Source organism: Amphiprion ocellaris, chromosome 23 (assembly GCF_022539595.1).
Source record: "Amphiprion ocellaris isolate individual 3 ecotype Okinawa chromosome 23, ASM2253959v1, whole genome shotgun sequence".
Lineage (NCBI taxonomy): Eukaryota > Metazoa > Chordata > Actinopteri > Pomacentridae > Amphiprion > Amphiprion ocellaris.
In genome coordinates this window covers 7,046,020-7,059,410 of record NC_072788.1, presented here as the reverse complement: position 1 = coordinate 7,059,410, position 13,391 = coordinate 7,046,020, and the positions used below count along the sequence as shown (strand labels likewise).

The 13,391-nt window shown below is 39.8% G+C and overlaps 1 non-coding gene across 1 annotated transcript; it reads right to left on the bottom strand.

The window, feature by feature from the left end:
* Positions 1-316: 316 nt before the first annotated feature.
* On the bottom strand, positions 317-388 carry trnaa-cgc (transfer RNA alanine (anticodon CGC)). Its single transcript has one exon. It is a non-coding gene; the product is annotated as a tRNA-Ala (tRNA).
* Between the last annotated feature and the right edge of the window lie 13,003 nt (positions 389-13,391).

Sequence of the window (13,391 nt, the reverse complement as noted above, 5' to 3'; positions counted from 1 at the left end):
CCTCAATTCATCAGAACAGAATAAAAGGACAAAACTCAAGTTTCATGTTAATCTTTACACGTTCCACTCTAAAGTGTTGCTGATGAATAAAAACTGTGAGTTAGAGGTCAGCTCAGGTGAACTAACTGTGGATTATTGTAGCCAAAGCTCAATAGAGCTGCCGACTGACTCTGTCGTTAATTTCTTTAGCAGGAAATGGAAGGATCTTTGATGAATGTTCGAATGTGAGGCATATTTGACTTTATATGTCTTTCAGCATTTTGTTACATAGAGAGCAAAGGAACTGGAAAGCACTGGTGTGTTGTTTCATAAAAGTTGGAGATGCTGGGAATTGAACCCAGGACCTCATACATGCGAAGCATGCGCTCTACCACTGAGCTACATCCCCTCTGTGGGAGAAGCCTCAGTGCTAAAAATGTAGCTCAACTGATAAATATTAGTGACAAATACATGATAAACTATGAAAGTCAAATTTACCTAAAAAAAAAAAAAAAACTCTTCCATGTGTAAAACATAAAACCTATTTTATGGTTGTCTGTAAATCTTTTATTTATGTAACTTCAGTTCCTGACATTATATGTTGCAAATCGACTTCAGTTGGGTCCTTAACAACATAATTACATTTACATTATGTACAGCTTGTATGGTACAGTAAATACAGCCTCCTTCAACTAGCATGGAAAAACCTAATCACGCCGCATTTGGTCTTATTAGTGATGATATTCATGTTGATGTTAAACAAGATAAATGCTTTTCCTCCCTGCAGAATGACTGAGTATAACTAATAATTGTACTACATTTGTAACACAGTGCTCTACGTATCAGACAGGATTTCTGTAGCTGCACACAGCCGCACATATGCACAGTAAATTATTTCATCAGTGATGTATAGTACAGTATAATCTGTGTAATCAGCCCCTGAATCAGCTGAATGAAATAATCTGTTCCCTCCACATAATCATCATCTCTTTTCCTTTCAACTCTGGCTGCTGTGTAATTATTCCAGTGTGATCTTGAACAGTCTGACTGAAATGTAATTTTTCCTGTAAATTAGTGTGCAAGGCTTAACATGCAGTCATTTTTCTTCTGACGGTGAATGTGAATGGATGAAACCATTCACTCTGGCTCTGATGTATGACAAGTTTAAGTTTTGCCATGTTGACTCACTTTATAATCATATAATATCTTAATTTGCATTGCTCAGTTCATGCAATTAATGAAAATATGAGAAGAAACTAGAATAAAAATATAAAAATAAGAATGAAAAGTAAAATATCACTGTCCTTAATAAAATTAGTAAATAGGTCTGATGAAAGTGGCTACACTGTTATTTATTTTGCAATTATTTTAACAGATTTTTACCTGTTTTCTCAAATCACAGATAATAATAATAAATTTATTTATAAAGCGCTTTTCCAATAACTCAAAGATAAAAAAATATAAAAAATATAAAAAATAATTAGTAAAATCACAGAAAAAGTTGCTGATCTGCACATTTACCACAACAAAGACCAAAATCATAAGCAATGTCAAACATCAAATGTCTAGATTTTTAGAAATGTAAAGCTGATGTAACATTTGACTGTAAAATGTACTTTTTTAATGTAATTTGCTGTTATTTTAAGAAACATATGTGTATTAAAGGGTAAAAATCTGTTTGTCAAAGATATCAAGTAAAAATCACAAAAAATATTACTTTAGGCACACATCCACATGAAAAAAAAAAATTTTTTTACAATGTTTTCATAATGTGTGACTGTAAAATTTCTCTGTTTTTACTGTGTTCAAATCAATTAAAAATGGCAATATTTTACAGATATAGACAACATTTATACAGTCTTTCACTTTTTTTGTGGCACTCTTACTCTAAGATTTAGATGATTTTTTGATGGAATTGTTCGTCCCAGTGTACAGCAGGTGTGTTAGTGGCACAAACGTGTTATGTACACACCACTGCAAACTCAAAAATAGATCAGTCTCCTAGTCGCATGTTTTACAGGAGGTGGGTCATGAATCACCCCTTTGACATTTATTTGCCAACACCAGCTGACACTTATTTTATGCCTTGCAGAGTTTACTGTAGTCTGTAGATGTCAGCTGATCCGTGTTACACAAACTCATTAAAAACTGAAGCCACAACAATCCCAACATGAAAAGTTACTGTCTTGTTTTACCATCTGGGTTACAGGTGTGTAACCACTAAAGAATACTTTCTCTGGCAAATCTGTGCTATAAACTCTCTAAATATGTTACTCTGCTAGAAATAAAAGCATGAATAAGTCTTTCAGTGACAGAAAAGGTTGCACAGGGGCAAAGTTTCCAAGATGATAAAAACGCATTTCTAATGATGTTTCTCATCTGGGTTTCAAAGGATAAGTCACAATCTAAGATGACACCAAGGTTTTTTGTTCCACACTTGAAGCGAGATCACATTTAATGCAAAGACAAGTATAATAAATTCCAAGAACGCATCAAGTCAAGGTCAACTTAGGAATTTACAGTGTCATATTTAGAGTGAGATTAAGGGGGACCTTTGCGAAATGTAAAACATGCTAAAACCTAGCAGCCTTGAGAGCAGCTCTGTGAGTTCAGTGAGGTTTTGCAGTAATCAGTACTAAACATAAAGTGTAACTGAAGCTAATTTTTTGCCTAAAACGTGCCATAACTTCAGGATGTTGGAACAAGGTGTCAAAATAAAATGTCTTCAGCACTGTGGAGAAAATAAACTACAGCTGGACTCTGTACGATTTTGCAGTTCTGACTCCAGTACAGCCAAAGCTTTCTTCTCCCTCAAACAATAAACGCTTTGACACTGAAAGGCCCTCAGCAAAGAAAAGGGAATGTTCCACATCTGCTCGGGCCCACATTGCAGCACAGTTAACAACCCAACAGGAGCAGAGTCAAAAGCTGTGGCAGCGTTTACTGTAAAGGATTTAAATCTCTGTGCTATCTGCCACCCACAGCAGTTTATCTCACAGCGCTGGGAAACTCTGCTTACAACAGTGTTCCTGCAATAGAAAATCTACTGTGAAATCTACCATAGTGATGTAACTCGAATGTCATTCCTCCTTGAAATGCACATTTATTCCTACTGTAAAACATGCAAACCTTCTAAGTGCTGCTAATGATGCCCAGTGCACCCACCCAGCCCCTCACTGCTTTCAACTCTTCTCTTGGCTGGATGGGAATCAAAACATGTTGTGAAGAAGAGCTTAGCACACAAAGGCTCTGTCTTATCGCTTCGGAGGTCAGGTTTTATCATTAAGAAGCAATGACCCCCCAACTGCCTCACATTCTGTGAGCTTATAGGTAAACAGATTAGCACACAAACACACAAGGACTACACATTGAAATTCACTATGAATGAGTGATGGGATGGCTGATATTTGTTTTCGAAAAGCCTCCACAAACTAAAGTAACATCTAGACCTCTATGAACACCTCTATGAACACCAACATCTAGACCTCTATGAACACCAACATCTGGACCTCCATGAACACCAACATCTAGACCTCTATGAACACCAACATCTAGACCTCTATGAACACCAACATATAGACCTCTATAAACACCAACATCTAGACCTCTATGAACACCAATGTCTAGACCTCTATGATCACCTCTATGTGGTCATAGAAACACAAAGAGACACAAGGACTGTGTGTTGAAATTCACTATGAATGAGTGATGGGATGGCTGATATTTGTTTTCGAAAAGCCTCCACAAACTAAAGTAACATCTAGACCTCTATGAACACCTCTATGAACACCAACATCTAGACCTCTATGAACACCAACATCTAGACCTCTATGAACACCAACATCTAGACTTCTATGAACACCAACATCTAGACCTCTATGAACACCAACATCTAGACCTCTATGAACACCAACATCTAGACCTCTATGAACACCAACGTCTAGACCTCTATGGACACCAACATCTAGACCCCTATGAACACCAACATCTAGATCTCTATGAACACCAACATCTAGACCCCTATGAACACCAACATCTAGACCCCTATGAACACCAACATCTAGACCTCTATGAACACCAACATCTAGACCCCTATGAACACCAACATCTAGATCTCTATGAACACCAACATCTAGACCCCTATGAACACCAACATCTAGACCCCTATGAACACCAACATCTAGACCTCTATGAACACCAACATCTAGACCTCTATGAACACCAACATCTAGACCTCTATGAACACCAACATCTAGACCTCTATGGACACCAACATCTAGACCTCTATGAACACCAACATCTAGACCTCTATGATCACCTCTATGTGGTCATAGAAACACAAAGATGCACAAGGACTGTGTGTTGAAATTCACTGTGAATGAGTGATGGGAATGTTAATATTTGCTTTTTGAAAAGCCTCCACAAACTTACTAAAAGCTACAAAATTTCCTAAAAAAGCAAACCTGAGTTTAGCTCTTAAGGGGAATTGTGATGCTTCGTCCCTCAATGGTTTGGATCTCTCAGAGGAAATAGTCATATTTGCTATGACAGCAGCTGAAAAGTGGAATCTACTCCTACAATGGAAGTCTGAATACCACCCACACAACAGCAGCGGAGGGAAGGGCTCTTATGTACCTCAGAGAAAATCATAACTAGTGAACAAAAATTGGGGCTGTGACCCAAAAAATGTCTGTAATACAGATAATTATAAAAGATACAAGGAAAATAGATGCAAATACTGGTGTACAATTGAAATAATGAAGGAAAAACACACAAAAAATAGTCATTATCACTGCAAAAAAAATGCTCCGTTTTAAAACTTTATTTGAAAACTTTATTTCTGAAAAGGGAATTCTGTTATAACCAATAAGTTGATGTGATGGGATGTTATTACTGACGGTGCTGGTTCCAAATAAGCTCTAAGAAATGATGACATGTTGAAATTATTGTGCATTTTTAGGTTTTCTGGCCTTTATTTTGAGAATGCTTCGCTAACAAAAGAATTAAAATAACACTACCTCTGTAATCTTCTTACTAAAATGGCTGATTTTGCTGGTTGCCGGCCACACCTGTAGATTAGATGATTCACTGTAAGCAGCTGGAAAACCTCAACTCAAATGGAATGTAAGTCACTGTTTAAATTTGCTTCCTCTTCCTCTGCACCCCCACATTCAAAATCCTGTTTTTCAGATTTATACGCTGCGGATCACAGAGTTTTTCTATATTTATATAAATATATATATTTTACAGTAGTCATGTATTAATGTCACAGTGAGCTGAGGAGCATCACTTTGTACCGAGCACTTGTTTCTTCAGTTAGATCTCAGCAGGGTGGAGGGGTACAATGTCGGAGTCGCCCCGGGCTCTCTCCTACTCTCCCTGCTTCTCCACACAGTTGGAGTGGGTTAACAGGATTAAGGGGACATGCATTGGGCTGGGTGGAATGCCGAGTACGTTGGCATTGACTCCATCATGGTATGCAGTCGGATAATGTTCAGAGAACTCAACGCGTCGTATTTAGGTCAGATTCAAAAATTGCATACATTAAACACACACAAATCCACCCAGGGGAGGGTAAAGAGTTACGGCTGATGGGAAAGAGCTCAGATGAACAGATAGAACACAAAACAGAAGTGAGTACATCGGTTTGCAATATCACATAAGTGTCAGATGACTCAAAGTTATATCACCTTACAGTAATTGCTTTACCTCTAGGTTGAGCAGTAAGCATTTGCTATCATTTGAAATTAAAAACCTAAAGTTTAGATTGACTATATAAAAAAATGCAGGCCCCACAGTGCTCCTCAATGCAACTAAAGTCAGTACACCTTGATCTAGGCAAACTGCATTGCAAATTGCACTCATGCAGCCCCATGTCATCAGACTCCCACCTCTGTGCTTCACTGTCAGGACTATGCATTCACTGGTAGTCCTGACCAGGCTTGGACCCCATCCAAGCTGAACAGATTTATCCTGTTCCTCTCTGACCAAAGTATGAACTTTGACTATTCAATAGATTTCATTCATGCCTTTTTAGTAAGTTTAATCTTGTCGTTTTGTACCATACGACAAGTCTGAAGCACTTGTCTAGTTTGGGAAAGCACAAGCGCTGTTTGTTGCGTCATTTTACAGGAACTGCCAGTGCAGCCCTGATTAGTGGTACTATGGCTTGTTCTATTGTTCTATACCTTCTACTTACCACTGCAGGTGTGTCCACTGATTTTTTACCTGGTCACCAAACTTCATCTGTTCTGTCTTTGTGAAGTCTCTCAAACATATTTTCTAATCCATCTAGCAGTTGTTTTCTATGTGGAGCCATGATGTGGACATGCAGATAGACACAGTGCTAGTACATGGTGCATGTAAATATGCATGTACATGCATTTACTGCTGTTGAGAGAGATAGACAGACAGACAGACAGATAGACAGACAGACAGACAGACAGACAGAAGGGAGTGAAAGATTGGCACTGTTTAAAAGAGGCTAAGGAGGAGGTGTTGAGGGCTGTGCATCTTGATGCTGCATGTTGATCTAAGAAACTGAGTCTGGTTCATACGGGAGTTGATGTTGGCATCGGCTAATCTACTTAATCTGACTGAGGACGTCTTCGCAGGCTCAATTATTGATAGACCATCTGCTGTGGAATCAATGTACCAGAGTGTCATACGTAAGGAATTAGGTTAAAGCAACACTGGGTAATTACATTTGACCCTAGTTTGTCATGAGGAGACTGATGCAGGATAATTACATTTAAAACTATTCTTTCATCATAGTCTCGGGATTTAGAATTCGCATGGATGTTGCAATATATTTTCCATAATATCTGAACTGATTTTCTATCATAATTGCATCCTGTATCTGTTTTGTTTAGCTAACTATCTCAGCTATTAATTAAATTGCTTTTTAGCTATCAACAGCAGGTATTCCTTGGGTACTGGTACGTCTGGTTGGGAATCATTGCATTAGCTAATTAAATTTAGCAATATTCAATTTAAGTGACCAGCCTGTGACCGCTAGCTGCATGCATGTCTTACAAAGCACTTTATAGTTCTTTGAAGGATGAGCCTAACGATTATATTTCTGCTCAATGTCTACAAAACAGGCTCATTATAGCTGACATTACCCCTTTAATCAGACAAGGCACTTAATAGGATGTTGTATGTGTGCTTCCTGTGTGCGTTCATCCATGTGTTTGCCATGGCTAGATTGTGCTTGTGTGTGACATGTAAATAATTGATTGCTTAGCAGCGTTTGAACATCTTTAATTCACAGCACAGGGAGGGATAGCGCACACAGATGTCTCCGATGACTGCGCGAATGTCGCACTCATCGAGACACTTTTACCAGCAGTGAAAACATGCACATGCATCGTATGTAACAGTGTGAGGCGGCTTTGTTTCCTCTGCCAAGCATTGTGCAGTAGAACCTCAGGTGCAGCTGGAGCCACGGGAGAAGCCTCTCAGCATGGATGTATGTTTCAACAAACACACTGACAGATCAATGTCAGGTGGGACTTTGGGAATGCGAGCAGTTTACAGTTAAAGATGCCGGTTTTTGGTTTTACCTAATTATGTTACATCCAATGTGACATGCATGTGACATACCTCTAATACAGCCTGAAGAGATTAAAGGGAGCTGAAGGCAAAATGAAGCGAAGAATCGCTGCATTTTTGAGATTAGTCTTGTCTGTAGGAAGTCAAATAACAGAAATTATTCAATATTCATACTGGTTCTCCTGTTATGTTGAGGAAAATGAATGCTGAAAAACAGATTATTTTGAAAATATTAATGTTTTTCAGAGAATTCTAACCACATTCTTGATATTTGCCTTTATCATATCATGAAAACAAAAGAAACCACTGATTAATGTCATCTTGAACTAGTTCTGTTTGACGCAGATAACAAGCAAATATATTCTTCACGTTACTGTATTCACTGAGCCACTATGCGGATGTTAGAGAAATGGAGGGAAATTGTAATCAAATCTGGATCAAGGATACTGCAATCATTCACCTTGGAGGCAGTACAAGGCTGAAAGCTTCAAGTACCCACAACATATTCTGTAGGATCTTAGCAGGATTGTGCCGAGCCAGAAGCTGGGGATTGAACTCGGGGCTCCACACATGCAAAAAAGCTGAGCTACAATCCCTCTGCAGAAGCCTAGCTATTGTTCTATCAGCGAGGCTTTATATGTAGAATGAGAGCAGTTGGGATTTTCTAGCAAGAGTAGTTAAATCGCTTGCTATTTGAAGGTTACGCTCATTAAAAAATAGGTTGTAAAATATGTTGCTATTATTAAAAAATTAGGCATCAGAATGGATTTTTTTGGTGATGCAGCTAGGTACTATACTTTGATATTTGCATAGATACTTAGTGTACTGCATCCCTGGCAAGAAGAAACCAATTTGATTTATTCTAGAGTCTGTGTAACGCTTTGCACCTCTTTGTTCAATTTGCACCATCAAAATAAATATAATTAAAAATGTATTTGAAACTTTCATTATCTATTTTTTCATTCACTTTTGAAAATTCTCATAATTGCCCCACAGTTTAATTTTTAATTTGCTCATGTTTGGGTGGCTGCGTCAAAAACAGACAAGGAAAAAACTCACTTAATAGTCCAGTTTTTCATTTCTGTGTTTTTTGCTTGTGTTTGAATTGCACAGTTTGAATTATCACCCACAGGTAGTTTACAGCCATGGATCATGTCATGCAGCCACATCATGTACGCTGCAGCACATCTGACCATGTAAAAATATCCTGTCTGCAAACATAATTAGAGTATTGTTGCCTTCACTCAGTTTATTTATTCATTTATGCAGTCAATCATTCTTTTATTCATTCATTCGTTCATTTATTAACTTACATGCTCAAACACACAAAACCATCCCAAAATAGGGCAACCAATAAATTACTGCCTGCTCAGATGTGCTGTATAATACATAATTTGACTATTCTTTGGGTCTGGGGCTACATGTAGTCATGCTCCCCTGGGATCTAATGGTACGCTCCAAGCACAAAGCGCAAAAAACTCAAGGTCTGGAGCAACAACACAAACATGAACAATTAAAGATTCAGCTAAGAGACAATTATCTTATCTAAAATACAGATAATGACAGTTTTAAACTGTCTGTGTGGATTGAGTGTCATCCGGGTCATAGTGGTCCTACGAGCTCCAGTAAAAAGCAACTTTTTCGAAGGTGTTTCATTGTCCTTACGTCCAACTCACAAGGCTAATGGCCCACTAATGACCCAAGACTATCATGTAAATATTTGTGAAACCAGGTCAGGAGTGATTCAAGAAGTTAAAGGTGGTTAAACTCTCTGTAGAGGGATTTCAAGACTGCATTGTAAGTACTTGATAAGTGGTGTTGTAGATCTCCTCTTTCGAGATAAGTTTCAAACCCATTTTTCATTTCATTCATTTTGATGGTGCAAATTGAACAAAGAACTGCAAAGCCTTACACAGGATTTGGACGAAGCAAATTTTGGAGTGCTGCTCAGTCTGCAAGTCAATCTTTAAGAGATTTGTGAAGCAATTTTTTAAGAGCAGAATCACACTGAAGCATGTAATCCCGATCATGCTGTTGGGGAGTGTTTGGGGGGGGGGGGGGGGGTGGCAGACTGGCAAAAAAAAATGTTATTTAATATTTCAGTCAAACATAACTACTTCACACATGGTGGGAGGTGAACACAAAATGGCTGAAGAATCCAGAGAACATACATAATCCAATAAAAACTACTCCACAGACGAAAGAATCAACAAATCCCCAGTTAAAATCAAAGAGGCACGAGGAACACAAGGAAAGCAAACAGGCCAACAAACACAACACAAGTCCACATGCTACAACAATGGGGTAATCAGGCAGAATTGCAAACAAGTGGGTAGCAAACATGATGAATGGGCACAAGGAAAGGCAAAGACAATACTACTTACACACTGAAACTAAATGGTTAGATAAGAAACAGGTAAAACAGATCGGGGCACTCAAAAGAGGAGGGAAAACAGACAAAGGAAGGAAGTAAGACAACAAGAAACACAAAAAAAACAAAGACTGCAACATTCTGTGCATTGTTTCTGACTTAATTCTCTCAGTTATCTTGAGCTGTTTTGGGAGATTCTGTGCTCTTAGGATTGCAAAAGGTTAGTTTTTCTCTTTTTTTAAAAGCACTAAGACACACCGATATTAGGATTCAGAAAACACTGCAACAAATAGTACTTAATTGTGGAGGGGCAACACCTACTTGAGATCTTCTACAATTCACTTTATCATTATCAGAGTCACATTTCTACCTTGTATCCTGCAAAACCAGGGAAAAGCACACACACAGTTGTGGTTTATTTGGGTGGAATGAAGCTAATCAAATGCTTTAACTGGAGCGTTGATCCAAATCTACAAGCTTACCTGGACTCGGTACAATATTTCAGCCCCGCTGCCTGAATCCCCCTCCATCTCTGCCCTCAATGAAACAGCAGAATCCATTGTTGGGGGGATTAGTGGAAAAGGTTTTGGGCTGTTCGTTCCATTTCCTCCACAGCAGAGGTGAGGGGTGGGGGGTAAATCAGTTGGCAACCAGCCAGCAGCGATACAAATGCCCAGTAGTGGATATCGCACAGAGAGAAGGGATTGACCCCACGCTTGTCTTGTAATCTTGTTTTAGCCTGCTATACTGGGTGAAATCCACGCGTTCAGCGGTACATTTCTGCAATATGTTTTCATGCACTCCCCTTCAGACTGACAGCTCGATTGATAAATTTAGACGGGAGGAGGGAGGGAGGGGAAAATGTGCACAGATGCAACGGGAGAGGTGGAAAGTGTGATGGGAAGCAGGGAGATGGGGGTGAGAGTGGTAAGAAGGAACAGGGGGAGAGAGATAGGGAAAATCTGGGTTCACTCTATCTGCGGTCTAATTAAGAAAATGAAAGCTGTTAACTAAATGAGTGTTTCAGTGTTTGAGTGCATGTGGCCCCTCTTCTCCTCAGGGCAGAAGCCCTCCTGCCTTATGTGACCCCCTCCCTCCTCCATGCACTCACACACTCGTTCATTTCCACAAGCTGCGACCGACTAAGCAGTAGAACAATTAATATCCATGACTGCCTTCGTTACTCACCCAGCAATCAGATCGGTCACAGATTTGCTAGATTTAACGCGCAGACGTAACGCCGAACCATATTTTTTTTGAACAAAGTCGCCGCTTCTGCCCCAGACGTCCAAGGACAAGGCCAATGTCACGTGTGTTTGCCAGGCCGAGCTGATCAAGAAGCAGCTCCCCGAGTGATTCTGATCCATATAATTACATTTGCTGGAGGAGGTGGCTTGTCTGTCTCTCCCCATCTCTTTCCTCTGTCTGATTTTCGTTTCTGTCATGCTCTTTCCCCCCCATAACAATCCCTTCGGCTTCAACCAGTGGCTCCCGACCGTTAGCCACACACACACTCAGGCACAAAAACAAAAACCTTTGGCCCAAACCAGCGTCTAGTCCCAACTGACACACATACGGACATGCGTGCACATACAAGCGCACATTTACAGACGAGTGACAGTGCATAAACAGCCATGCCACACTGACATTAACCGAAGGAGCGCAGGGTCATGGATTGCAGCTTCCTTACATCAGGGTCTGAATATTAATGTGTGGAGACAGATAAGCAGCCATGGCAATCCCTTTAAGGCCGTACTCCTCTGTGGTTGGTGCTTGTGGCTAATTTATGCCAAGCTGTGCGCCCAGTATATGCAAATTTTGTGCCTCAATTTAATGTGTGTGGAGTGACTTGAAGGCTTCAATCAATCTGACAGCATCTGTGCATCTTGCTTTGTCTATATGTCTCCCCATTTATATACAATTCTGTGGATTCTTCTCTGAAATTCACATTCAGTGTCGATTTTCTCAGTGCAAACCATACAGAGCTTCTAAGATTTGCTTCACCTGTCCAGAAGGGGGCAGCAGCTAGGAGAAATTAGATGCTTTCTGGCCACCAGCCTCCTTTTATGTTCCCTCCCAGATGGACAGCAGCTAGTTTAAATGGCGACTGACCTCCTCTGACAGTGATAAATATGCCCACCACCCAGAAAGTCACGGCTGGGTTTTTATAAAATGCCCTCATCTCCAACGGTCGCTGCTGCCATCACTGATGAAGACATCTATTGTGATACTGAGTGATGTTTAGTCATTCAAAAGTCATCGGCCGGGCAAAGATGAGACACGCACAGTTTGAGCTTAATCAGGCTCGATTAGAGACGGCGCCGCTCGCTTCTTAGCTCCGTTTGGCTTTTCTTTACCATCGCTGCTTCACCTCTGACCCCTGTCCTCCTCCTCCTCCTCCATCGCCCTCTTCTTCTACCAAATCCTTTAATCCGGGCTCCTCTGTGACCCCTCCATTTATCCTGGAGTCGGGGTACATGTCTGCACCCCCGCCCCGTGAAATCAGTTGGTCGACGTCGCCGCTCTCCTCCTGGGAGAAAAGAGGGGGGAAGCGGGAAAGAGCTTGTAGATGGCTGCTGCTGGATTCATCAAAAGAAATATTAACATTACTGCTGAGTGGGCTGAACAGGCTGTAGTTTATTGTGTTTTTTATCAAATAGCTATTACCTCCTGCAGTATAAACAACACCTCTGTGCAGCCTGCAGATCATTGACCTCACATCGACTATTTAATCATCTTTACTTTAGATGTTCCGACCCCCTATGATGTCAGATGATTGACAGGTGGATTTTAAAAGCAGCAATGGGAACACACTGAAACACAATCTTTGAAAGGGTTATTGTGAAAGATTAATTTGTAAAATGTACTTTGCACTGAAAATGAAATGTATTTGGCTTTTCATTGGAGATTTCTGTCCAAGACTCAGAGTCACTTTAGAAATATTCATTGTAATAAGTAGAATTTAGAAGTTCTGAATGAATTTTTCCATTGAAATGCATAAATGAAGGGTAAATCAGTTCAATTTGGTCAACGTTTGAGTAAAACATCTAATTAGTATTAGTGGATAGTCCTATTCAGGCATAAAGTAACCAATCAAATAGCTCAAATATTGCAGATCTATTTATCAGTGTAGCTTTAATACATATTGCACCATTAGTGTGATTGGTAAGAATAATATAAGCAGGAACCTCATCTACAGCTTGGCTTGTTTTGAACAGATTATACTTAAAATTGGTTAGATGTAGCTTCAAACTTGTGAGTAGTTGCAGCGATGTCTCTTAAAAATGACATTCCAGCTAAAGTACATTCTCAGTTATGTTTTTATAGTATTTTCTACCAGATTATGCTTGTTTTTGATGCATTACGAGTATTCGGCATACCTTTCCCATTGCTTTATTGCCTTACTGTGGCTCCTTTTCAATCAGCCAGCTTTATATTAGATGGGGTGGGACTCATCACCATGGCAACCAAGAAACTGGAGGAGAAG